Genomic DNA, 27,034 nt, shown 5'->3' on the forward strand with positions numbered 1-27,034 from the left:
TAAGCTACATAGTTAAACAATCATCTTCAAGAGTCAAGGCTACTGGGTTGCCATTTCACAGTTTCAGGTATTTACTTCTAGCTATTCCAATACACAAAACCAAAAAAGGGATATCTATATAGTGCATAAGAGTAACCTCCAGAGTGACCTCTTGATTCCATTTGAAATCTCTCAGTCAGTGAAACTTTATTTCGTTTCATTTTGCATCTCCCTTTTGGTCAAGAAGATGTTCTCAATCCCAGGATGCCAGGTCCAGGTTCATCACCAGGAGTCATACCCTGCATTGCCATGGAGATTTACACCCCTGGGGGTCAGGTCCCATGTAGGGGGGAGGGTAGTGAGATCATCTGCTGAGTTGGCTTAGCTAGAGAGAGAGGCCTCTTCAGTGAAACTTTTCATCTCTTGATTGCTGAAGTACTCAAATATTTTTCCACATTGGCCTTGCTTTAAAACAAACTCATCACACATTCCTAGTACTTTTAAGGTGTTAGAATAATGCCTTCCTGCTGCCATTCTTGCATTTTTCTGAGCAACTCTTTCAAATAGTAGTGGCCTCTTCTTAAATTTTTCTTTTCTTTCTTCAGTTCTTGGCGGTATTCTATCATCCTTTCTTTTTCACTCTTTCTTATGTCTTGTTCTCTTCCTCTAAATGAAAGGGCTCAGGTACTGTATTCTTTGGCACCCATTCTTTCAGTTTCTTCCCTGTTTTTTTTAACTGCTAGGAAGTAAGGATCTTCATGCTGAATATAATCTTCAACAGGAAAATCTGTCCATATGTTGATGAGCTCCCTGGTGTAGGCCATCATTTTGTTTTTCTCCGGGAGCTCCTTTTCTAGGTTGGGCAACTAATTTTCTGAGGAAGACTCACATGAGGAGTAAGACTGGCCTAAATCAGACTCTGAATGTGATGGCATTAAAAATTCGGGGTGATGGAAGTTTTTTACCATACAGATCTGGAAGACATACTAGGAGCACCTTCCCTGATGATCAGTGGCTGAATTCCCTTTAAACTTAATTTATTCTGGTACAGTTTCTCTAACTTTGCCATAGTTTCCATGTGTGCAGTCTTCAGCTCTTCTAGTTTCCTGAAATACTCTTTATTAGAGTGGTAGATATCAGAAAAGTCCACAAAGTCTTCATAGCTTCTAGATGTATGTTCATCCATCCCAGAAGTGTTGGTGTTAAAATGAACTGACGCCCACGCCGGCAGCACTGCCTTCTCCTCCTCTTCTCCTTCACCTCCTTCAAGGCCGCCACCGTTGCCGCCAAGGCCTCTAACGAGTCTTCGTTTTCATGAGGGTGACCCAGCACTCCGGTGTTGGGATTTACCAGGGTTTGGAGACTGGAGGCCGCTTGCTTCTCTGCTCGCTGCGTAGTGTCAATCACAGCAGAAGACTGAGCACCCACGCTGGCCAGCGGCGGGGAAGCTGGTGCAGCACATTCTTTTTTTTTTTTTTTTTCCAGTTATTTCCTTATTATAAAACATAACATATATACACTGTAGGGACTATAATCAATAGGAATACCATACTAGCATTACACAAATACTAGGGACAAATAAAGGGCTGACAAGAACTATGAGATGTTTTGGGTCATGAGAATTGTTTAAAATGGAGAGTGATGAGGATTATACAACTAAGTGATGATAATGTGAGCTATGGTTAGATTATTGTGGACATAACATACGCTATGGGAACTTAGGAAACCCCTGCTTTATAAGTCAAGCCCTCGATATTGAGGCTTGCTTGGGTGAAACTTATGGCTATATAGAGGAGGCTTAGCCCACCTGTAATTATGCCCAGGAGTCACCTCCAGAGAACCTCTTTTGTTGCTCAAATGTGGACTTTCTCTCTCTAAGCCCAACTCTGCCAATAAGTTCATCACCTTCCCCCCGATGTGGGACAGGACCCCCAGGTGAATGAGACTTCCTGGTAATGTGTGACATGGATTCCGGGAATGAGCCTGACTCTGGCATCAAGGGATTGAGAATGCCTTTTTGAACAAAACAGGGAAAAGAAAGGCAACAAAAATAAGGTTTTAGTGGCTAAGAGAATTCAAATGGAGTCAGGAGGTTGTCCTGGAGGTTATGCCTGTGCTATGCCAAATGACCACAATACGATAAGCCCAAGTCAACAGTAGTCCTGAAAACCTTAAAGAATACCCGGATCCCTATCTGAGACTCTATAAAAGTTTCGCTCACTATTTTTATTCAGCATATTCTTTTTGATTTAAGTTGTTTGAGAGAGAGAACTTTTGGAATTCATCTAAAATATCGCCGCAGGTAATTTTATCCTAAACCAAAAGCACTATCCTCATAATATTGAAAAAATTTTCCGAATTCATCCTTATGGCAATATTTGTGACATCTACAATATTATCACTTATAGTATTTTTAAATCACCTTTATTGAGGTATAATTCATACAACTTGATAAGTTTTGACAAATGCATATGCTTGTGAAGTCACCAGTATCAATAAATAGAAAATTTCTATTATTCTTCAAAGTCCTTTCATCCCTTTGCACCCAATCCACCCATCCTGGATCTTGCTTGCTTTCTGTCACTACAGACTAACTTTTCCTTTTCTAGAATATCATATAAATGGAATCATATAATATGTTACCTTAGTGTCTGGCTTCTTTCTCTCAGCACAATGCTTTTGCAATTCAACCATGGTCTATCTGTACTTTCTTCCTTTCTTGTTGTTAAGTGGTACCAATGAGATTGCTTTACTGTTGTGGTTTTCCATTTACTTTTAATGGATATCTGGGTTTTCTCCAGCTTTGGGGATTCCAAATAAAGCTGCTGTGGCGATCCGTATATGAGTCTTTGTGTGGACGTATGTTTTAATCTTCTTGAATAAATAGCCAGGAGTAGGACTTCTGTGTCATATGGTTGGTGTATGTTTAACTTTATAAGAAACTGTCAAAGAGTTTTCTAAAATTGTTATACCATTTTACATTCCCACCAACAATGTATAAGAACATCCTCAGCAACACTTGGTACTGCCAGCCATTATTATTTTAGCCTTTCTAGTGAGTATGTAAGGGTATCTCATTAGGGTTTTAGTTTGCACTTTCCTCATGGTTAATGATGCTGAAAATCTTTTCATTGTGTATTGGATATTGGTATCTCTTCTTTTGAAAGTGTCTATTCAAATCTTTTGCCCATGTAAAAACATCTGAGTTGTTTGTCATATTATTGATGAATTGTAAAAGAAAAGAGAGATTAAAAAAAAACCACTTACAATTCATTAATAATAAAAACAGTGTGACTCAGGGCAAATTTCTTTCTTTTAAAAAAATTTTTTTTTTACTGTAATTTTATTGAGATATATTCACACACCATACAGTTCATCCAAAGTATACATTCAATAGTTCACAGTATTATCACATATTTGTGTATTCATCACCATGATCATTTTTAGAACATTTCACGGTAAATTTCTTACTCGTCTTTGGAACTTGATTTCTTCACATACAAATAAAGGACTGAGTATGTTAGTGATTGGGACTTACGAGGAGCCGCTCATATAATTTACAGTATTTTAACAGTCTAGCAGAACTAACTATTTTCTGATGAGGCTTACCAAACCATCACTTTTCTAAGCTTTTTGGCTGTAAGTTTTTTAACTCAGCAGAGTGGATTAGTTATCTCTCATTGACCCAAAACTGAGTTTGAATATTACATGTCTGTAATACCAATGATAGTTAACATTTATTGAGTGCTTACGATGTGCTGAGTACTGGTCTAAATAGTAGGCACAAGGGAAATCTTATTAAATTCCCCAAAGCAGCCATTACTTTGGCCACATTCAGTATCCTTTGCTTGTTAATTCCAAGTTTTATTGCACTGTGGTCAGCCATGGGACTTGGCTTTCAAATGTACCCGCATGATGTGAGAGAAGTAGAGCATGTATAAAAGTCACATAACTTTCTGTAGGAAGGCATTGTGAAAATGATAATGGTAATAGTAAACCCACAAGCTTTATCTTTTGATTATCTCTAAACTACGTAAGATATTGGAAAATTAAATGACATTTTTTTGATACCTGAAGTGAATCTGCCAACTATAAAAAAGAGGGTTCTTCCCAGCTGTTTAATAAAACAGAAACAGATTAGACTAAAATACATTCATTCCAGAAGCATTGATTAAGCTCATTTTTGCTGAACAGCAGGATATTTGGTGTACAAGATAGTGGAGGTAAGTCCGGGGTAAAACCAGCTAAAATGAAAATAAAAGAAAGTAAAATTCATTCGTTTCCATTCATTTCCAGCTGATTAGATTGTTGTTTTGGTTATTTATCGCTGTGTAACAAACCACCCCGAAACTCAGTAGCTTACACATTGACCATTTCATTATACCGCATGATTCTGTGGATCGGGAATTAGGGCAGGGCATGTGCCATCGAATGAGGTTACTTGGTGATACTCAGCTGGTGACAGGCTGGTTTGGAGGGTCCAAGAAGGCTTCACCCACAAGCCTGGCACCTTGGCAAGGATGGCTGAAAGGTGGGCTCAGGTGGGGCTGTCTGCCTACGTGTGACTTCTCCAGCATGGCAGCCTCGGGTGAGGTGGACATTTGGAGGAGCATTCCAGACATTTGGATGGAGGCTGCAAAGCTTCTTATGATCTAGTCTCAGAAGTCTTTCCACATCTGAATCATTAAAGCCAGCTCAGATTCATGGGGACAGGAATTGGACTCCACCTCTCAATGGAAGGAATAGTAGAGAATTTGTAGCCTTCCTTCACTTACCACAGTATTCACATTAAAAACACTGGCAACACCCAGCAAGAGAGCAGTTGCACGGCTCCTGGCAAATACATGTACAAACAGACTTAGATCACAATTTGCTGAGAGAATGTGAAGTTGAGGACTGATTCAAGGAAGATGTCGCCAAAGGAGCATTGGAAATACCTTGATCTGAGTTAGGGTGACTCCACGAGACTTTGTGCTTCCTGGCACTGTCCTTACTCTTTGAAGGTTTGCAATTCTTGGAGGAGCGACTCCCAAATGGATGGCACTGAAACAATTACGGAGCCTTTAAAATTTTCTGTCCTCGTCGCCTGTTCTCCCAGGGAAGCTCACTAAATGAAATCAGCTGTTGTTTTACTTGTCATCATTCACTATTACTTGGCTAGGGCAGCTGGCCGTTTCCATGGCTATACTTCCGGCAAACATTGGAGGCCGGTGGCACAAGAATGAGCTAGAAACTCAATGGGGTCATGGAGAATATCATTGAAGAGACCCACAGAGAAGCCCCTTCACTGCAGCAGGTTATCAGCAGATGACCCCTTGTTTAAACAGACACTCACTATCACCAGCTGGGCCAAGGTTTCTGTAGAGAAGGGCTTTAGAAAGGTACTTGCTAAAAGGTGGTGAGCACAGGAGGTGATGTTTCCTTCCCAACTTCACCTCTTCCAGAGTCCAGTCTTTTCCTGTCATACCCTTTAGTCAGCTGAGACAGGCCAACATCTCCTAAACAAACTTTGTTAAAAGACATAAGGCAAGAAGAAAATGTTTTTGAAAATACACATTATGTGATTGAATCTAAGTTTGAAGGTGCAGTTTTCTGACCCTAAGTTAATACAGTCTATGTCCCAGAAGTCTGGGTTGATGTTGCAGCCTGGCTTTTTGCCTCTCCTCTAATGTGTCTTCCTGATTTCCTGCAATATGCTTACATGTCATTTTATTTGGTTCTCTGGACAAATGCAAAAGACACTTTAATATTAATGCTAAAATACTTTCCCCTTGTTTTAGCTTTACCCCCCATGTTACTCATGGGCTTCTCACTCACTGTTTTGCTCTTGAACAGCTGGCAGGGTTGAGGATGAGCTAGACAGGTCAGACCTAAGCTACTAACTGCATCTGTCTCTTGATTTTTCCCATGGCTTACTGAAGATACATCTCTCCTGGCCCATAGAACATTGTAGATCCCTTGGGTTTAGCATGGCCATTGGGAGTGGGGGCTCTGGTGTCACGCTACCTATCTACCTGTCTGGATCTGTGACTTTTGAATAAATATAATAAAAATAAAAATAATAATACTAACTCAAAGGGTTGCTGTATTAAATACATGGATAGGATAGGTTTAGGGTACTTTAGACCAATTCTTGCCACAATCTCTCAAAAATGTTAGCTGTGTTGCTGATGACAATGATGCGATTACAGAACACGTTGACCACACTGTAATGCATGATGTAGTAATGGCTTCACAAACGGTGCAAACTTCTCCTCTTCCAGGGAGAAGCCATCACTTCTTATTCCTCAGATACAGACAATGGGGGGAGGGACAGTTTCAAATAGTATATATCAAACTGTCTCTGGTGTAAGGGGGATGGTAGCTGAAGGGGAAGAAAGGAGAGGAAGAGAGCTGTTAGGGAGTGCCTGCTCTGTGCTGCACCTTAGGGGAGTTTTATATTACCTCATGGAACTGTCTCAGCAATGGTGTGAGATATTATGTACCCTACACCCCTTTAGGATTGAGGAAACTGAGACAAATGGTCATTTACATGTCAAAGTCATGACACTTAAAATGATGACTCTAGGATTCCAACCGAGGTATGCCTGGCTGAAAATCCTCTGTTTTTTTCCTCCACACCACCCTGGACGTCGGGATTCTCTGGGGCAGGGTGGAGGGTGTGGGGGCTGTGGTGTCTCACCTGACCTAGCTGGGAAAATTCCCAAGCTCTCAGAATAATGAGGATTAGGAAAGACAGAAAAAATTAAACAAAACAAAATACCTTGATGTGGAAAAGTGATGCTGGTAGCTCATCTCAACCAGCATTTTTTTTTAAGGTTGTGGTTAGACTCTCTCAATATGATTTTTAGGCAAAGAAATGGTGATGTTTACGTAAAGAGGCATCTCACCACCCTACAGTATTTTTTAGGCTGGAGCTATATTCTAAATTATGCTGACTAGAAAAAAAAATCTATTTGTATTTTATTCTATTCTATGCTCTGCTGTTCTGCTGTGGTCTCTTCATTCATTCATTATCCAATTATTAATGGAGGGCCTTTGGTATCTTGGGTATTATTGCAGGTGTGATGGATTCATTGTTGTATTAGTCAGCATAGCTAGAGTCTGCTGTGTAACAAACAATCCCCAAATCTCATTGAGCTAATACCAGGAAACTTTATTTCTTACTCACTGTATGTGTCCAGCAAGGGTTAGCCGGAGGCTCTGTTCATTGTTGTCAGTTAGTAACACAGACTGTCACACGCTTGAATAATCACTTCATCTTTAGGGATGGAATGTGACACACTGCACACTTGTCCATAAACCTTCCTCTTGATTACTTTGGCTTACATTTCATTGTCAAAACAAATCAAATGGAAAGGCCATTGCAAACTTCAGTCATAGAGGGGACATGTAATCCCACATGTGGAGAAGGAGGAGAACCAGAAATTTGGAACAAGTCCTGGTGAACTCCCACAACCAATGAACAAAAGAGTCAGGGACCCTATTGTCATGGAGCTTATGTTCCATGGAAGATGGAGACTGACAAAAATAGCAAGTAAATAAACAAATAAGGTGAATTTCAAATCTTGATGATTTTATGAAGAAAATAAAACAGTGATATGACAAAGTAAATGGGCAGCTATGTTTGGTGGTCAGGGAAGGACTCTCTGGAGAAGTGGCATTTGAATTGGGGGAGGAAAGACAAGAGTCAGTCATGTGATGATCTTGAGATAGAGAGGCACAAAGGGAGACAAAATAATTATTTTCAATTCCACTTAATAAAAAAAACTCTCAGGGAAGGATATTTCTTTCGATCTGTTTCCACAAGACCAAACAAGTACTAACGGCTGGAAGGAGGTCGATGGTGCAACTTGGCTCTTGTTAGACTGAATTCCTTGACAAAGTTTCAAAACAGATTTTGTATGAAATGGAATGCATTTACCATCACCGGAGCCAGGAGCTACTGATTTTGGAGAGGTTTCCAAAAGATGAGTTAATGTTTCCCTGGAAATGACAAGAAGGTAAGTCAGTGAAACGGCAGTAAGAAAATTCAGCAGAGTAAGGGAAGAAAATATGCTGCAATGCTCGATTTGGTCACTTTGTCTGCGTGACTTTTTCATACCACCTAGGGCTTTGGCAAGGACAAGTGTCAGGCGATATGGTGGAGAATGGTCCGTTGAACCTCAGTGATAAATTACCTGGCAGGAAAGGTTGTCAAAATACCCAGAGTGTGAGCAAAAGGTGAGGCACTTGTGCTCTGGACACATCCAGAAAAATAAACACCTTTGGATCACAACATCTGGGGTGGAAGAACTTTCACCGAGATCTTCCAGTGAACCCCCAGAAAATCCCAGCTCCGATTCCGCTCGTCTGGCCTGTGTTCCACTCTAGGTCTGTGGGCTCCTGCCTCTCCTTAGGGTGTCTTCTTGTCCATGGAGGACTCTTGGTGTCCAATTGTCTTTTGTCACTGATTCTGTGACAAAATGTGCTGTGCTGCCAATTCAAGGGAAATGCTTACAGATAAGCTTGTCAAAACACCCAGACAAGAAGTATTTTAAGTAGGGCAAGGGAAGCTGAGTTGTAACAAATCTGGAGCAAAATAATTAAGAATTGACAGCCCTGCTTTATGTGTGTGAAATGACGTTGGGGGAGGGAGATTTAAAGGGAAAGATCAATGGTTGTGACTTCCTCATACAAACAGTTCCCACAGCAAGTACCACGTGTGACTGTAAATACAAATTTGCCCTCCCCCTCCTTTTTTAATCTTTTCTTTTATTATTTATTTTTGTTCACTTATTGGTTAAAAACAATCATATCAGAAGCTACAGAGACAGTCTAAAATGAATAAAAAATTGTTCAGAGTTTTTCCTTCCAATTCATTTACTATTAGACTCTTTTTTTTTTTAAATAGAATTTAAATGCTCACAAGTATATTTTTGTTGGTTACATCTAGAAGGAGAGTAATGGAAAGGGATAGCTCCTTGCCCCCACCCAAACTCCCTTATGTTCCTGGTGATTATTTTCCTGGCTCCATCTGCATTGTTCAGTTTATGCCCCTAGTTTATCTAAGCACACATTTTAAAATCCACTCACTTGGTTCCTCAGAAAATTGAATGTAGAATTACCATATGACCCAACAATCCCACTTCTAGGTATATATCCAAAGAATTGAAAGCAAGGACTCAAACAGGTATTTGTATACCAATGTTCGTAGCAACATTTTTCGCAAAAGTTAAAAGGTAGAAGCAACCCAAGTGCCCACCAGCAGATGAATGGATAAACAAAATATGGTGTATACACACAATGGAATCTTATTCAGCTGTCAAAAGGAATGAGGTTCTGATGCATGTGACGACATGAATAAACCTTGAAGACATCATGGTAGGTGAATTAAGCCACACACATAAAGACAAATATTGCATGATCTTGCTTATATGAAATACCTGGAATAAGTAAACTCACAGAGACAGATAGTAGATTACAGGTTACTAGGGGGTGAGGGTGGGGGCAAGAGGAAGCTTTTGCTTAATGGGATGATGAAAATGTTTGGTGATGGAAATTAGTGATGGTAGCACAAAGTTGTGGATGTAACTAATACCACTGAATTATACACTTCAAAATGGTTAAAATGGGAAATTTTGAGTTGTATTTATGTTATTACAATAAATTTTTTTTTTTTTTTTAAAAGGCAAGCAAAGGCATATGGAGCAAGAGCTTTAAACAAAAGCATTGCACACTTCATTCTATTCTTACACTAAGAAGTCATTATAAACATGAGCTAGTAGATTGGCCCGGCACAGCCATTCACACCAACGCCGTCTTCACTTGCTTCCAACCCGTTACACCTGTCTCTGAGTTTGTCAACCCACGCTCACTGTCAGCCAGACTCAGAGAATACTGGCCTGGCAGCATCTAACTGTGACAGAATACTCTGTGGGTGCGTCTGCTTCCGTTTCTGTTTTTGTTTTCCTTTGGTGTTAGAGTAAACCATTACTTTTAAAAAATTCTAACTCCATCTTTGAGGAATTAAAAGGACAGCTTTTGTTGCTCCAAGTCAGGAGAATGGGGAAGAATTCAGTGCCAGGAATGCTTTCTCCTCAAACTGACAGCACAGCAGTCAAGAATTTAGAAATCAGTGGCAAAAAGTGGAAAATGCAAAATTTCAGTATTCTAAGAAAAAAAAAATGGCATACCTACCTACCTTGCTGAAGTGTTAGAATGCTGAAGTTCACTGCCATCCAAGTTCATGGCTTGGAGGAGGTGAGCTTGGGGCCAACGTTGGAGCAGAAACGTGCAGGGAGGGTGACAAAAACAGGGAGAGCTGCAGATTCCCCTCCCGGTTGGTATTTTAATGGTGACCACTGACAGCTGATTTTAAAAAGTGATTTTTCTCCAGATCTCTTTCCTGTAGCTGGTTTGTAATTAAAAAACAAGGCAGGTTGTGAGATTGCCGTTTGTGGGCAGTTTCATTCAGGCTAATCAAGGCAAGTTGCAGTTACTTTAGGTGGAATCATTTGCAGCATTGCCTGTTAAAACTTTTCATTCACTCCACATGTTTCTCTTCATAGGGATTGGCAAAGTATAATATTTAAAAAGTTAAAAACACAATTCACGTGCAATTCTAAAATATCTATTTTTAGAAACACATTTATTGTATAAAATGTTTGCACACACATATTTAAATGTAAGAGCAAGTTATGTGTTCCGTGGATTCCTGACTATTGTTTTACTGGGGACCATGTCGCTTATGTCTCATGGGTCATATTCTAGGCTCCTCTGCTAGACGTGGTCACTTCTGGGCATTTCTGCTACATCTGCCTGGTCCTACGGAAATCGCTACACTTGCACATCACAGGATCCCACCTAGTTCCTCAATTGCTTCTGTTAGATGCTACCTAGAAAGAGGTACAGACACCTTAAGCTGCCTGAGCAGGTGGTATTCTGCAGGGAAGTGGTAAAGCAGGCATCTTTAAGTGAAATTTGTTAGAGAAGTAGCAAAGCTGTGCAATCTCATGTCTCAGTATCTTAGAATGCTTGAGGAAATGGCATTTGCAGGTTTTGCTTTTTGCAACTTTCCCTCCTCACCCACACACTCACACACCCACATGCAGTTCAGACACAGAATATGGTTTGGAGACAGAGCTTTGTAACACAATGCTAGGTTGTACTGCCAACTCAAAGTTGTCTTGCTGCTTCTTTAAGAATCCTTCCGCATAAAACTGTTTAGTCTCTCCTGGAATAGACTTTTCTGGAAGGCTGCTCCCCACTGGTTTATCAGACAGACTCAGGCAGTCCTCTCCCAGCATGAAACACACTGAGTGAGTCTTCTCTGTGGCCCATCTATCTCAGCCCTGTGAATAGCTAAGTTGCTTTCCCTTAATTTCGACTGAACTTTATTCAGATCATCTGGAAGAATCAGTAACTTTGGAGTATGGTGCTCAGCCTGTTTATATTGTAATAGCCAAACATGTTTTATGTATTCTAGGTTTCAGATGTTTGTCATGTTTTCTCAGAGTTCACAAACATGCATATGCATATTTGTCGTGTCTTGACAGGTCATATTGGCTAGAATAAGAGGAACAGCAGATCGTGTTTAGGCAGAGATTTCGTTCTGGGCCATCACCCACACGGTGGCAAGAAGAAAGCCCATAAATAAGTGCAAATAGGTCATAAGTTTTAGTCCATGATGATTAATCTACAGCCTTTATAATTTAAAAGTAGAAAATACCTTGTATCAAAAAATAAACTTCAGTTAAAACTTCTGACAAGTCTTTCAAAATAACTTTTGAAAAGAAAGCTAGCAGTCCCATCTTAAGGCCAACAGTGCTGAACAGTTTTTATACAGTTTTTACCATATGTCAGGCATTGCCGTAAGCACATTATGAATATAAACTCACCTAATCCACAAAAAGCCCAATGAGGTAGGTACTCTTAGTTAGTGTTCCCTGGTTCACATCTAGCTTCCCTGCTTTTTTGCAAATAGGCATCTATCTCTGTTTAGAGAAATGGGCTTAACACACCCAGGCACATCTATTTTCCATTAAATTGTGTGCCTAACTCGGCTGAGGACAGCAAAGAGCCTGTCTGTGCCTTTGAGATCCTCCAGGCAAATCCACTGATAATCAGCAAATGAATGCAATATTCCTTTAATCATAGTTGTCAAACTAATGGCATATTTATTTCATAGTTTTTGTGAGTCTTAGCAGATTTAAAGGATTTTAAAAATAACTTCATATTTGCCTTTGAGAAGAGCAAATACAAGGATGATCAATCATTTTGTCAGATTAACCGACCGAACGAACACAGTTGACATCAATTAAATGAGCAATTGGGAAGGAGAGCAGAATCAACATAGTGATGCTCAATTTGTTGACCTCTGGAAGCTGGTTCATGTGCATTGGACAGTTAAGGGCCATTACCCATTCTGTATAGCTATACATTATTCACAAGTATCATTCCATCTATATAGTTAATGGTATATATCTGGCCTGGAGTTTCTGATTTAATAAATATTCTGTCCCCTTAAATATGCTCCTGCTTGTCAGACCACATGCCCTGATTTTTGGCTTGGAAGCTGTGGTCTTTCTATGATAGAACAAGTGTCTGTGAACAGTACTGGGGATTAGTGTGATTAAGGCAAACTAGAATCCCCGCCCCCAGAAATCTGTAGATTGCATTGATTTTTTCTTAACACGGAACATGAATCAAAATCTCTTTTGGAGACTAAGCCACAATATGCAAAATATCAAGGGTCAGAGTTTCCAAATAGGACCCAGCGTGCTCCTGGGTGAGCATACGTGGGCAATAGTGATAAAAGATCAGCTATTATTTAACTTGATTGGTCAGTTTATTCAAACACCATCATTACATGGAACTTTGAATAGGAAGTGAGATCTGGTAGGTTTGTACAGGTTGGTGTGAAATTCCGATGCATCCCAAAGTAATTTGGGCAGAGAATGAGGATATATTTGCAGGGACCCTTAGGGAACTGGGGAAGAATGTGGAAATGTTGGATGTCCCCACCTGGGTTGTTACTGGTGTTCTCGCAAACATTGAGGACTGACAGTTCGGTAGGACGAGCCCTTGATCTTGGGGCGTGCCCTTGTGAAGCTTGTTGCTGCAAAGGAGAGGCTGAGCCTACTTATGATTGTGCCTGAGAGTCTCCCCCAGAGAACCTCTTTGTTGCTTGGATGTGGCCTCTCTCTCCAGCTAAGCCAACTTGGCAGGTGAACTCACTACCTTCCCCTCTATGTGGGATCTGACTCCAGGGGTGTAAGTCTCCCTGTCAATGCAGGATATGACTCCCAGGGATGAATCTGGACCCAGCATTGTGGAATTGAAAAAATCTTGAGCAAAAAGGGGAAGCAAAAGGAAACAAAATTAAGTTCCAATGACTGAGAGATTTCAAATGGAGTTGAGAGGTCACTTTTGAGGGGATTCTTATGTGCTATATAGATACCCCTTTTTAGTTTTTAGTGTATTGGAATAGCTAGAAGGAAATACTAGAAACTGTTGAACTACAACCCAGTAGCTTTGATTCTTGAAGATGATTGTATAACTATGTAGCTTATATGGTGTGACAGTGTGATTGTGAAAACCTCATGGCTCACACTCCCTTTGTCCAGTGTATGGACAGATGAGTAGAAAAATGGATACAAAAACTAAATGAAAAATAGGGTGGGATGGGGGTGGTGGAATGTTTTGGGTGTTCTTTTTTCTTTTACTTTTCTTTAATTTTTTTTTGGAGTAAGAAAAATTTTCAAAAGTTGATTCAGGTGATGAATGCACAACTATATGATGGTACTGTGAGTAGTTGATTGTATACTGTGGATGATTGTAAGGTATGTGAATATATCTCAATAAAACTGTATTAAAAAAATAGATCAGCTGTTAACAAGTGCCGGTTCTCAGGGAACTGCAGGCAGTAAGAGTGAGGCTGCTTTTTTTTTTTTTTAAAGAAATTCTGACCCCTTTTGCAGATCTGCTTCTTTATCACACTTTCGTAGGGAAAATGCCTTTATCTGATAGTTCTACAAGTATGACCTCTTTAAGGTAAAAACATAAAGTGCCATGAGGAATAAAAATGAGCCCAGGACAAGATAGGCAGTAAAAACCAGTGGACCTATTTATTTTCATCTCTGTTGACCTGGTAAACCTAGTAATATAATATACTTTGCCTCTTAGCATTTTACCAAGGGGACAAAATAGATGGTGAGTAGAGAGAAGGCAGCTAGAGGTGGCTTTGAGTTGTGACTCCCGCAAATCATTACCATTAGCTTACAATTCGGTTATTTAACAACCCAAGGGTGGTTGAGAGGAGAAAAGGGTAGAAACTGGGGGAGCAACCCCCTTGAGCACTTTCCCCCAGAGTAGACCTTTTCAATACTTCTACGCTAATAGGTGGATGTGGCAATTGTTAAGCTGGATGCAAGGAGCAGAGCAGGGAGGCTGTGTGCTACGTGGAGAATAGTCACCAAGTAACAAATGCAGAACCCTTGTGATGTGTGGGCAACATCCCACGTGCCTTTCTATGCTCATCCTTGGCAACAAGCTAATCTAGTAGGTATCATTTTCATCATTTTATTTTACAGATCAGGAATCGGAAACACTGCGAGGTAAAATAACTTGCCCAAGGCAATGTAGCTTGTGGGTGACAGAGCTGGGATTTGAAAACAGACAGTCTGGCTTGAGTCTGTGGGACAAACTTCCCACCAAGTACGGCTTCTAGAGAAGGTAGCCAAGGGTGGAGCTTCCTATGGGTGTGCTCCCTCACCTACCAGGGGTTGGTGACCCCTCCCTGCCGATCCCACCCCAGGCAGGTTCCCCAGCTGTCAGAGCCGAAATACACCTCCATAGCCTCTCTCAGAGAGTTTTCTTATAGCTGAACTGGGAATGCTGACATCAGTCCTAAAGATGGTTAGTGGGACTAAATCAGAGGATGCATATTGAATGTCTACACAGACTTGCTGCCTAGTGAAAAGCAATTCCTTTTCTTCCCTTGGAAAAGTGGGAGAAAAATGTTCTTGAACTACAAGATACTATGAGATAATGACAAAAAGTTCAATGGTTGAATAAATTCCATAGCAAAATCTAGAAGCTCCTAAATCTAGACTTTCTTGGCCTAAACTATGGTGTTCTTCTTTTCATTCTCCTCAATATAAATTATCTGATGATTTTTCTGATCCTTATAAAACATGTTTATTGTAAAAATTTTTAAAAAATCAGATAATCAGAAAAATACAAAGGAGAAAGTGAAATCCCCTGTAATCCTATTAGTGAGAGAAGTACCTGTGAAAACTTCATTGTATAGCCTCTTAGACTTTTTTCCATTACTTTTTGGATGGATAAATATATTATTTATATATATATATATATTATATATATATATATAAAAGTTTTGGGGAAAAATTGCTCATAAATATAAATCTTCCCATATTAATAGATGTAGTTCCACATCTTCATTTTTTAATGATTACAAAGTTTCTAATTGTACTTATGTTTCACAATTTATTTAACAGGTACACTACTGATAGATGCTTAGGTTATTTCTGATTTGGTGCTGTTATAAACAAGCCTGGGATGATTAAAGTACATCGGTGTGCTTTTGTTTATTTCTTTGGAATAAATTCCTAGAAATAAAATTCTTTGATCAAAAAGTATGCCTGTTTTTTTTTTTTTTTTTTTTTTTTTTAAGATTTTAATGGATTATGTCAATTTCCATCTCTTCCCTCCCCCTACCCCCGTGAGAGCTGTACCATTTTTTACTCTCATCAGCCCTTAGGACAATGCTCGTTCCCCCACATATTTGTCAGCAATAGGTATTTGCTTGAATTTTTACCAATGTGTTAAAAATAAATAGATAAAAATAATAAAAATGTATTTCATTGTTTTAATTTGCATTTTCTTGTTTACTAATAAAGTTGAAATTTTCTTAGATCTGTTTACTGGCTCCTTGTATTTCTCCTTTTGAGGAGAATGATGTGACCACATCCATTTCCTATTTTCTTTTTTTTTTGTTGTTGTTATAAATGCTTTTATGTATTAAGAGTATTGTGCCAGTTTGGATGTATTATGTCCCTCAAAATGCCATGTTCTTTGATGCAGTCTTGTGGGGGAAGACGTATTAGTCTTGATTAGTTTGGAATCCTTTGATTAAGTGTTTCCATGAAGATGTGACTCAATCAATTGTGAGTGAAACATTTGACTGGATAATTTCCATAAAGGCGTTACCCCATCCATTCAGGGTGGGTCTTAATTGGATCCCTGGAGTCGTATAAAGGAGCTCACAGACAGAAGGATCTCAGAGCAACTGAGAGTGATATTTTGAAGAGGAGCTGCAGCTAAGAGAGGACAAAACGCCCCAAGAGCAGCATTTTGGAGAACACCATTTTGAAACGCAACCTGGGAGCAAGAAGATGCTAGCCACGTGCCTTCCGAGCTAACACGGGTTTTCCGGCCAATGACCATCCTTCAGTGAAGGTACCCTGTTGTTGAGCATTATCTTGGACATTTTAGGGCTTAAGACTGTAATTTTGTAACCAAATAAACCCCCTTTATAAAAGCCAGTCCATTTCTGGTATTTTGCATAATGGTAGCATTAGCAAACCGGAACAAGTATGAACTAAATGTCCCATATGTTAAAACTGTTATTTTCCTTACTTGTTATTTGTCTTTAACTTTGTTTATGATTTTCTAACTGTACCAATGTTAAGAGTTTTATGTATTTAAATATGTCAGTCTTTCCCTTTAGGGTCAGCATTTAATCTCAAGTTTATGAAGGTTTTCCTCACATTAGGATTATTAAAGCATTCACCTATATTTTCATTGTTTTATATTTCACGTTCAAGTTTTTAATCTTCCTGGAATTTCTTTTGGTTTAAGACTTAAAGGACTGATCTATCTAGTCCTATTTTCTTCCCTTCCAAAATGTTTAGTACTTTCAGTGGGGATAAAAAGCCAGCATGTACTTTTCAGTTGTAAATAAAACTAATGACCAGAATGCACTGGTCACGGAAGAGAAACCACATGATGTTTTGCAGGTAGAGGTGCTGCATTCCTGAACTGTCCTCCATCCTCTTGTCAGCTCTGCCTCCAGTGCCATCTCTCTGTCAGATCTGGAAAAGTTTTCTTTGACCAGAGCCTTAATCTTGGACTTGTGAACTTCATGCTCCATCATAACAACTAAGTGAAAAATGGCCCTAGTGAAAAATGAAGAGCAGAAAACCTTTCTTCTGAGTCCCTTAGAAATGAAGCCAGAAAACAGCTAATCGGCTTGGATGCATGGTGAAAAGCCTTCTGGGAAAGAAAGCCAACCAGAATACAGAGAGCCATGGGGCCTGTGCCCCGTCACTGCACACACCTCAGTAACTACTGCGGGCGTGAGCTGGGTTGACCTCAGCCAACTGCACAGCCTGAATCAAGTTCAGGATACCCGGAAATGTCAACTTGAAAATCGCACAAACCCCTGAGTGGCAACCCTTATTGTCAGGAAATACTCTCTTACATCTATCTGACTTATGCTCATTGAACTTTTTTGGGTCCCCACTGAGAACCGGTGCCTGCAGCTTTCTCTCCTCTGCAGTGGAGACTGGGGACACCAGACAGTGCCCTCTAAGCATCTCTTCTCTCACAAGTGCAGCCTCTTTTTATTTGGATGATGAGACCTCATGATCTGAACTGATTATAAAAATCAACATGAGAGGGACAAACAGGATGTGGCATCAGATTTTCCAGAGGCCCTGACAAAATCTTTCCTTTCTTTTCGAATCACAGGATAATTAAAAACATAGAGTATGCCAAATTTTTCTTGTCCGTGTTTAAAATGGGACCTTGTTGATTAATTAAATTCTATTCTAAATTCCATTTGCAAGGGAATATATATTTGACTCATCTCAGTATTCATTTATGGGTCTATTAATTAAATCAGTATTTATTGAACACATGATAGGTGAAAGGTCTGGAAGGAGCATTTGTGTTTCCACTATGTGCCAGTATGTGTGCTTTTACAGATACCACATCATTTAATTTGGGTGGCAATTTTATGAGAGAGGTGTTATTTACCCATTTGGCACATGAAGAAACCAAGGCCCAGAGAGGTTAAGTAACTTGTCCAAGGACACTCAGCAGGCAAGTATTGGTCCTGGCATTCAAATACATTATCTCTCAGAGTCCAGAGCTCATATTTTTCTTCCCACATTAGCACTGATTTTTTTTCCTTTTTTAAAAATTATCTTTTTATTTTTCTCTAATTTAATTGCCTCATTGCCAAAGAACATGGCCTATATGACATTTATTCTTAGAATGTGTTGAGGTGTCCTTTGTGACCTAACATAGGATCTGTTTCTATAAATATTCCATATTTTCTCGAAAAGATTATATCTTCTCTGCAAGCGCAGGGTTGTATATATTGAGAAGATGAAACTTGTTAATTTGGTTGTTTAAACCTTCTATATCTTTACTAAACTTTTGGTCTGCTTGTTCTATCAGTTTCTATTAGAAGATGTTAAAATTGCCCACCATGATTATTTATCTGTCGAAGTCTTTTTGTCATCCTGTTGGTTTTGGCTTGATCTGTATTTTGAGCTATGCTATTGGTTGCATACAAATTCATAATTTTTCTAGACTGTTCATGATTGGTAGATTGTTATTGCCACTATTATGTGGGGCTCCTCATTGTCCCTCTTACTACTTTTTGCCTTAAATCCATTTTATTTAATCATAATGGTATAATGGTGTTGTTTTGGCTAGATTTTTGTGCTCTCTCTCTCTCTCTATATATATACATATATACACACACACACATATATACTTTTTCAGTTGCCTCATTTTTTGCCTTTCTGTATGATTTTGCTTCAGGTAGGCCTTTTGTAACCAGCACAGAATTTAATTTTTAATACACTCAGATGAATGCAGACTTATTTACTAGGGAGTTTGTGACCACCAGTGAGGCTGGAATTATTGATTGCCAACTTATTTTTTGCTCTTTTGCATTCTTTTACTTTGTTCCTTTTTTCTCTTCCTCTGCCTTCTGATGCATTGATAAATATTTCCATATTCTCTTTTTTGGTCCCCTGCCTGGTTTGAAAGCCAGAGATGTAATTTCTAATTTTTTTTCCAGTAGTCACCCTTAGCATTGCAGCATATATATTCAACAATATACTTTTCTAACAATATGTAAAGTTATGTCATAGTTCTGCCCCTCTGTCAGAGGGGACATAATCCCCTCAGTGAATGCCACCTGTCTTGTCTTTTTGTCTAGAGTTTTGGTTTTACCTTTTGTACCATCTCTCTATGCACATATCTAGCTGTCTGTCTCTCAGCCCATCTGCCCCTCTATCTGTCCATGTATGTCTCTCTCTCCCTTAGTATGCACTGTTTTGCCATGGCTCCAGCTCTGCTCATTGTTTTTAATCTCTTTTGTTTCTGGTGCACAAACGTGTTTGTCTTGTGTTGGAATCTCGTTGTGACTTCTTTATTTTCCATTTCCATTTTTTAAAAATCTATCATTGTTGGGCACTGGAGTGGCAGTGGGTGTCAGAACTTGAAGTTACAGAGTGGCCTGGCTTGAATTCTTCAGCATAATTTTGAAAAGTATCCCAAGCAGTCCCTGCTGGTTTAGTAGGAGCCTCCTGATTGAAAAGTGCACATCTTTTGTTGTTGTTGTTTTTATGCTTTTATTATATTGGAAAGACTTCCAATTCTATAATTCTTTATTTTCACCGACAGCCAAAGGCAGTTTACTGTTAAGAGGGAAGATGCCTCTTTGTTCTAGTAGATGCAGCCCTGCAACTTCGCAAGTTGCTTGGCAAGCCAGTGCCAGAACGCTTCAGACCTTGGGGAGAAAGTGTGGTCTTGCTGACACCTTAATTTTAGACTTCTAGCCTCTGAAATGGTGAGCCAGTAAAGTCTTGTTTAAGCCAACCCACTGTGTGGTGTTTGTCATAGCAGCCTGGCAAACTAAGTTTACTAGTGATTGGTATTTATCAACTAAACTACAATTAGCATGTTGTTAGAACTTAACGATGGTATTTTCAGAATTTTTATCAAAAAGCCTGGTTGCTACACAGCTATGCAGAGTGCTTCCGTTCCTGGGCAGGCACTGATAACTAGAATTCCCCTAGAAATTGGGCTCTGTGAACGAAGTTTGAGAATTTCTGCACTAGATTATATGTGTGTGCTAAGTAAGCCATTTACAAGGGTCCCCCAGCCCATGTCCCGGAGCAAGCCCAGATCTTTCATTGCAACTTGTTATACCTTAGTGTCATCTGCCACCCTGTGAGTCTAGGTAGAATATTTTAATGGAAACTAACAATAACAATCAAGAGAATTGCAAAACACTCATGGAGGTTACCAGAATTGTGCTGGTAAGCATTTAACAACTGGCTCTGTGAAAACAAAATCCTTGGTTTGTGGCATTTGCCAGTTTTTGTGGTGCAAATATTCCCACCACAGCCGATTTCAAGCTGTCACTGCATTAATGTCACTAAACATGGACGAAGTCTTCAGCACACCACTGATGACATTGTGTGAGGACCACATAAAATAAGACACTGATATTTTTATGTTAATGATCAGAGGTCATTTTGAAACTGGATTTTCAAAGTTCAAAGAACAATCGGTCCAATAACATATCTAGCAGGCACACAACAGTGACAAGCTTGGGAGTCTTGTGCTTGCGAGTTGTGTGGGTTCCGACAGGCAACAGCTGCAGGAAAGAACTGAACCCAGCCTCGTGCATTCTTTCATCTACAGCCTGCAGAGATGAGCGGTTACCACTCCAGGGATATAATTTTGAAGGGAATGTCTAACTTAAAATTTTTTGTTTTTAATTTGGAGAGGTTGCAGTTTTTCAGATTATGCAGAAAATCCAGAACTCCCATATACCCATCCCCATTTTAAACATTTTTCATTAGCCTGGTACCTTTGTTATAACTGAGGAGAGAATATTATTATAATTGTACTATTAACTATGAAGTCCATAGTTTACATTAAGGTTCGCTGTTTGTGTTGGATAGTCCTATGGTTGTTTTTATTTACTCTTTAAAAATTTTTTTTAAATTTTTTATTCTACTGGGATGTCTAGCTTTTATTTTAAAATTTTATTTAGAAAATTGTGAGTCAGTGGTTTCCAAGACTATGTGCATGTTTTCCATCTTTCCAATGTGCAGAATCCTTTTTCTACTGGAATTATGTTTGCTGCCTCCATCTGGTATGTGTTTGCCTTCCAAGAACTGCTCTGCCAACCAAGTATATGCCATTTTTATGGTTTATGCTTTATGTATACATGATAGCACATGCGGTCTTATAACCTAATGTAATACTTTTGACCTCAAAGCTACCTTAACTTATCAGTGTATTCATTTTGTAGTTATGATGGTATGATTATTTTATTTTTTTCATAGGAGAATATCACAACATTTTGCCGAACATTAAATTGATGTCGTCAATGGTGCTGTATTATTTAAGAAAGTGACAGGCTTGGGACACAGCGTTTACATGGAGAAGATAAATGTGGAATCCTTTTTTTTTTTCCCTGCATTTTTAAAATAGAATGTTTTGCTCTTTATTTGAAGGGATCTGCTACTTGTGGACATTTATTTAACTAAATGTATTTGTGAACTTGGCTTTTACAATTTTATCTTGAATATTTTTGTAATTCTCTCCCACAAACAACCCCATCCCTTCCCTTTTATTTAACAGATCTCCATAACCACCCTGGGGTGGTTGCTTTTCTTCCCGTGTTGCAATGTTCTGGATTGAATTATGCTAAAAATGTAAATAAGGAATTTGCCTTCAAGCAAAGGTAAACCAGTTTCCCAGTAGCAATGTTTTGTTTAGTCTTTTGATCTTGAGAAATCACCAACTTTTTCAATTATTCCATATACCATACTTTATAGAATACAAATATTGGAACAAACATAAAAATCCAAGTCAGCCTTTTCCCAAATGATGGTCTTCAAAAAATTCATTGAGATTTTGATGGCTATAGAAAGAAAAATGTGTTCCATGATTAGATGAGTTTGGGAAATGCAGCATACTCTATTTTCTCTTGAAAATTTGCAATGCTTATTTACCCATTAAAGTTAGTTGGGTAGTTAGAAAAAGAGGACTAAAAAAGATACATATATATACAATTTTTCATGATGTTTACCACATATTTTGAGAAGATTTTTTTTTTTCACACCATACCTGTAAATACTCTTTGAGAGGATATTCCATGGAACACCAGTTGAGATATTTGCTCTAATTCCATTGCTAATGGATGATCATAGTTGGACTTTCATAAGTTTTATTATTGTTTTCATGATGGGAATGTGAACCATTTTTACATGGTTTAAGCAACAGGGTCTAAATGGGGAAAAAAAGAGTAATTTAAAAATTGAATAAAATTATTCTTGGGTTTGTCCATGAACACTTTGCTACACGTAGTTGACCATGGATATGATTATGTTTCACTAAATAAAATTTGAGAGCACGTTTTCCTCTTTAAATGTTTCATGCCTATGTCTGACGAGAAAGTTATGCATATGCATTTATTTCATAATGGATGAGAATTATGGCAATGTACTGACAAGATCTTGCTTTGCTATTGTTTATTACTGATTATCAATGAGGTTGTAAGCATTGCAACTTTATATATGCAATTATGTAGTGTTTTAGAAAAGAATGGTTGAGCAGTTATAAAAAACATTTCGAAAGCTGGAAATAGCATCCTGTTAAAGGGCTGAAAATTCCTTGGGAACTAACGCACCTTTCATGATCCTTTTCTGGAGTAAAAAAAAAAAAAAATTAGTCAAAATATTGCAGCCCTCTGAACAGCTGAAGCCCAAAGAAATATCGCCTAAAGTAATTTAATTATTTTAATGTCAAAGCAAAAGATAGTCATTTAAAGAAAATTTGGATAATAAAGAAGAGTAGACAGAAAAAAATTCACCCATAAATGTATCACTTAAAAACAAAACATACATTGTTAATACTTCAAGGGTATTTTCTTTCGGTCATTTTCTACACATTATTATTATTGTTATTATTTTAAACGGAGTCCAGAGGAGGCATATGAACTAAGAAGGTAATAGAACTTCAACTTCAGGGCCCCTCATTTGTAAAAATCCTTTCCGAGGCTCAAGAGGAGCATTAGCAATGTGTTAACATGGTCATGTGTTTTTGTAAAATTTTAAAAATTTACAAAACTAATCAAAATTCTTAAGACTGCTATCTTTTTTCCACTCAGATTTTCATCCATCATACTTCCTCTCCCTTCAGGTGGTGATAAAATCGGCAGCAGGAATCTTGGGGATCTGGCTAAGGGAAGTTGAGTTGTAGATGCACTCTGTATGGAGTTTGTTTCAGTGGCTCACAGTCACTTCCGTAAAAATGATGTCCAGGGACACTCCTTCTCTGCTGATGCAGTGTGATGGTTTGGAGGCTTTATTGACCCCAGAAGATCATGTTCTTAAAGTTAATCCTTTCTTGTGACTCTAAATCTATTGTGGGTGGGACCTTTTGATTAGGTTATTTCAGTTGAGGCAGGTTGCAGGTGGGTCTTAATCTTCTTACTGGAGTCCTTTATAAGAAGAGGAAATTCACCAGCAACAGGGAAAAAGCCACAGAAGCTAGAGAGGAACACGGAAGCTGGGAAAGAAAGGCTGAGACAGCAGCCAAAAGTTAAAGCAAAGAAACTTGGGAGAGAAGGGAGAGACCAGCAGATGCCGCCATGTGCCTTGCCGGGTGGCAGAGAGTCCCAGATAACCGGTAGCTGGTCTTTGGGGAGAAAGCATTGCCTGTTGATGCCTTGAATTGGACATTTTCATGGCCTCAGAACTGTAAGCTTGTAAGTTAATAACTCCCCATTGTAAAAGCCAACCCAGTTTTGGTATATTGTATTTCAGCAGCTTTAGCAAACTAAGACACCTATCTAGCATTTTGATTCAATATTGCAAGGCCAGAAATTATAGCTGGATGTGAATGTGTCTGATAGTGCCTGACACAGGGAGGATATGAGTAGTGGAGGAGAAACAAGGTTTGACATTTTGGAACCAAAAATGAGTCTGTGGAAGAGTCTTTCAATCAGAAGAAATGAACAATTGTAAGCACACAATTTAATTTGTATATAGACTTTAATTTTAGAGAAGTTTTAGGTTTACATGAAGATTACACAGAAGGTAGAGGGTTCAAATATACCTCCTTTCCCCTCCCCATAGCTTCCCCAACAGTTTCCCCTATTATTAACATCTTGCATTAATGTGGTACATTCGTTACAATTGATGAATGAATATTGACACAATTATTAACTAAAGTCCATAGTTTACATTAGAGTTCACTTGTGTGTTGTATAGTTCTACAGGTTTTGATGAATGCATAATGTCATGTGTCTACCATTATAGTATCATAAAGAATAGTCTCACTGCTCTAAAATGCCCCAAGCTCCACCTATTCATCCCTCTCTCCCTGCCTTCAGGGAAAAGTCCAGATTTATCATGAGTGTCCAAGAGTTCTATGACCTCACCCATATCTTCCTTCTCTCTCCTATTCTTTCCATTTCATGCTGTCTAATTCTAGACCAACCATAGCACAGCTTTTCCTTTCTCAATGCAGTTTCTTTTTTCTTGCTTCTGACTCTCAGTTTAAATGATTCCTTTACCTAAGAATACCTTTTCTTTCTTTTTCTGCCTGGGCAAATTACTCTCTGTTTTTTTTTTTTTTTTTTGTGTGTGTTTTTTTTTTTTTTTTTTTTTTTTAATCATCATTTTATTGAGATATATTCACATACCACGCAGTCATACAAAACAAATTGTACTTTCGATTGTTTACAGTACCATTACATAGTTGTACATTCATCACCTAAATCAATCCCTGACACCTTCATTAGCACACACACAAAAATAACAAGAATAATAATTAGAGTGAAAAAGAGCAATTGAAGTAAAAAAGAACACTGGGTACCTTTGTCTGTTTGTTTCCTTCCCCTATTTTTCTACTCATCCATCCATAAACTAGACAAAGTGGAGTGTGGTCCTTATGGCTTTCCCAATCCCCTTGTCACCCCTCATAAGCTACATTTTTATACAACTGTCTTCGAGATTCATGGGTTCTGGGTTGTAGTTTAATAGTTTCAGGTATCCACCACCAGCTACCCCAATTCTTTAGAACCTAAAAAGGGTTGTCTAAATTGTGCATAAGAGTGCCCACCAGAGTGACCTCTCGGCTCCTTTTGGAATCTTTCTGCCACTGAAGCTTATTTCATTTCCATTCACATCCCCCTTTTGGTCAAGAAGATGTTCTCCATCCCACGATGCCGGGTCTACATTCCTCCCCGGGAGTCATATTCCACGTTGCCAGGGAGATTCACTTCCCTGGGTGTCTGATCCCACGTAGGGGGGAGGGCAGTGATTTCACCTTTCAAGTTGGCTTAGCCGGAGAGAGAGGGCCACATCTGAGCAACAAAGAGGCATTCAGGAGGAGACTCTTAGGCACAAATACAGGGAGGCCTAGCCTCTCCTTTGCAGCAACCGTCTTCCCAAGGGTAAAACTTATGGTAGAGGGCTCAACCCGTCAAACCACCAGTCCCCTATGTCTGTGGTCATGTTAGCAACCATGGAGGTGGGGTAGGCGAATACCCCTGCATTCTCCACAGGCTCCTCAAGGGGGCACTACATCTTTTTTTTTTTTTTTTCCTTGTTTGTCTTTTTTCTTTCTTTTTTTTTTTTTTTAACTTTCCCTTCTTTTTTCAAATCAACTGTATGAAAAAAAAAGTTAAAAAGAAAACAAACATACAATAAAAGAACATTTCAAAGAGACCATAGCAAGGGAGTAAGAAAAAGACAACTAACCTAAGATAACTGCTTAACTTCCAACATGTTCCTACTTTACCCCAAGAAAGTTACATAATATAGCAACATTTCAGTGAACTTGTTCCTACTACATCCATCAGAAATTAACAGACCATAGTCATTTCTGGGCATCCCCAGAACGTTAAATAGCTTATCTGTTCTTCTTGGATTATTGTTCCCCCTTCCTTAATTGCTCTCTACTGCTAGTTCCCCTACATTCTACATTATAAACCATTTGTTTTACATTTTTCAAAGTTCACATTAGTGGTAGCATATAATATTTCTCTTTTTGTGCCTGGCTTATTTCGCTCAGCATTATGTCTTCAAGGTTCATCCATGTTGTCATATGTTTCACGAGATCGTTCCTTCTTACTGCCGCGTAGTATTCCATCGTGTGTATATACCACATTTTATTTATCCACTCATCTGTTGAAGGACATTTGGGTTGTTTCCATCTCTTGGCAATTGTGAATAATGCTGCTATGAACATTGGAGTGCAGATATCTGTTCGTGTCACTGCTTTCCGATCTTCCGGGTATATACCGAGAAGTGCAATCGCTGGATCGAATGGTAGCTCTATATCTAGTTTTCTAAGGAACTGCCAGACTGACTTCCAGAGTGGCTGAACCATTATACAGTCCCACCAACAATGAATAAGAGTTCCAATTTCTCCACATCCCCTCCAGCATTTGTAGTTTCCTGTTTGTTTAATGGCAGCCATTCTAACCGGTGTTAGATGGTATCTCATTGTGGTCTTAATTTGCATCTCTCTAATAGCTAGTGAAGCTGAACATTTTTTCATGTGTTTCTTGGCCATTTGTATTTCCTCTTCAGAGAACTGTCTTTTCATATCTTTTGCCCATTTTATAATTGGGCTGTCTGTACTATTGTCATTGAGTTGTAGGATTTCTTTGTATATGCAAGATATCAGTCTTTTGTCAGATACATGGTTTCCAAAAATTTTTTCCCATTGAGTTGGCTGCCTCTTTACCTTTTTGAGAAATTCCTTTGAGGTGCAGAAACTTCTAAGCTTAAGGAGTTCCCATTGATCTATTTTCTCTTTTGTTGCTTGTGCTTTGGGTGTAAAGTCTAGGAAGTGGCCTCCTAATACAAGGTCTTGAAGATGTTTTCCTACATTATCTTCTAGGAGTTTTATGGTACTTTCTTTTATATTGAGATCTTTGGTCCATTTTGAGTTAATTTTTGTGTAGGGGGTGAGGTAGGGGTCCTCTTTCATTCTTTTG

The 27,034-nt window shown here is 38.8% G+C and overlaps 1 pseudogene; it reads right to left on the minus strand.

Moving 5' to 3' along the window:
• Positions 1 to 625: 625 nt before the first annotated feature.
• The window catches only part of LOC119545147, a 55,331-nt pseudogene continuing 28,922 nt past the window's right edge, over positions 626 to 27,034 (minus strand).

Source organism: Choloepus didactylus, chromosome 10 (genome assembly GCF_015220235.1).
Source record: "Choloepus didactylus isolate mChoDid1 chromosome 10, mChoDid1.pri, whole genome shotgun sequence".
Taxonomy (NCBI): domain Eukaryota; kingdom Metazoa; phylum Chordata; class Mammalia; order Pilosa; family Megalonychidae; genus Choloepus; species Choloepus didactylus.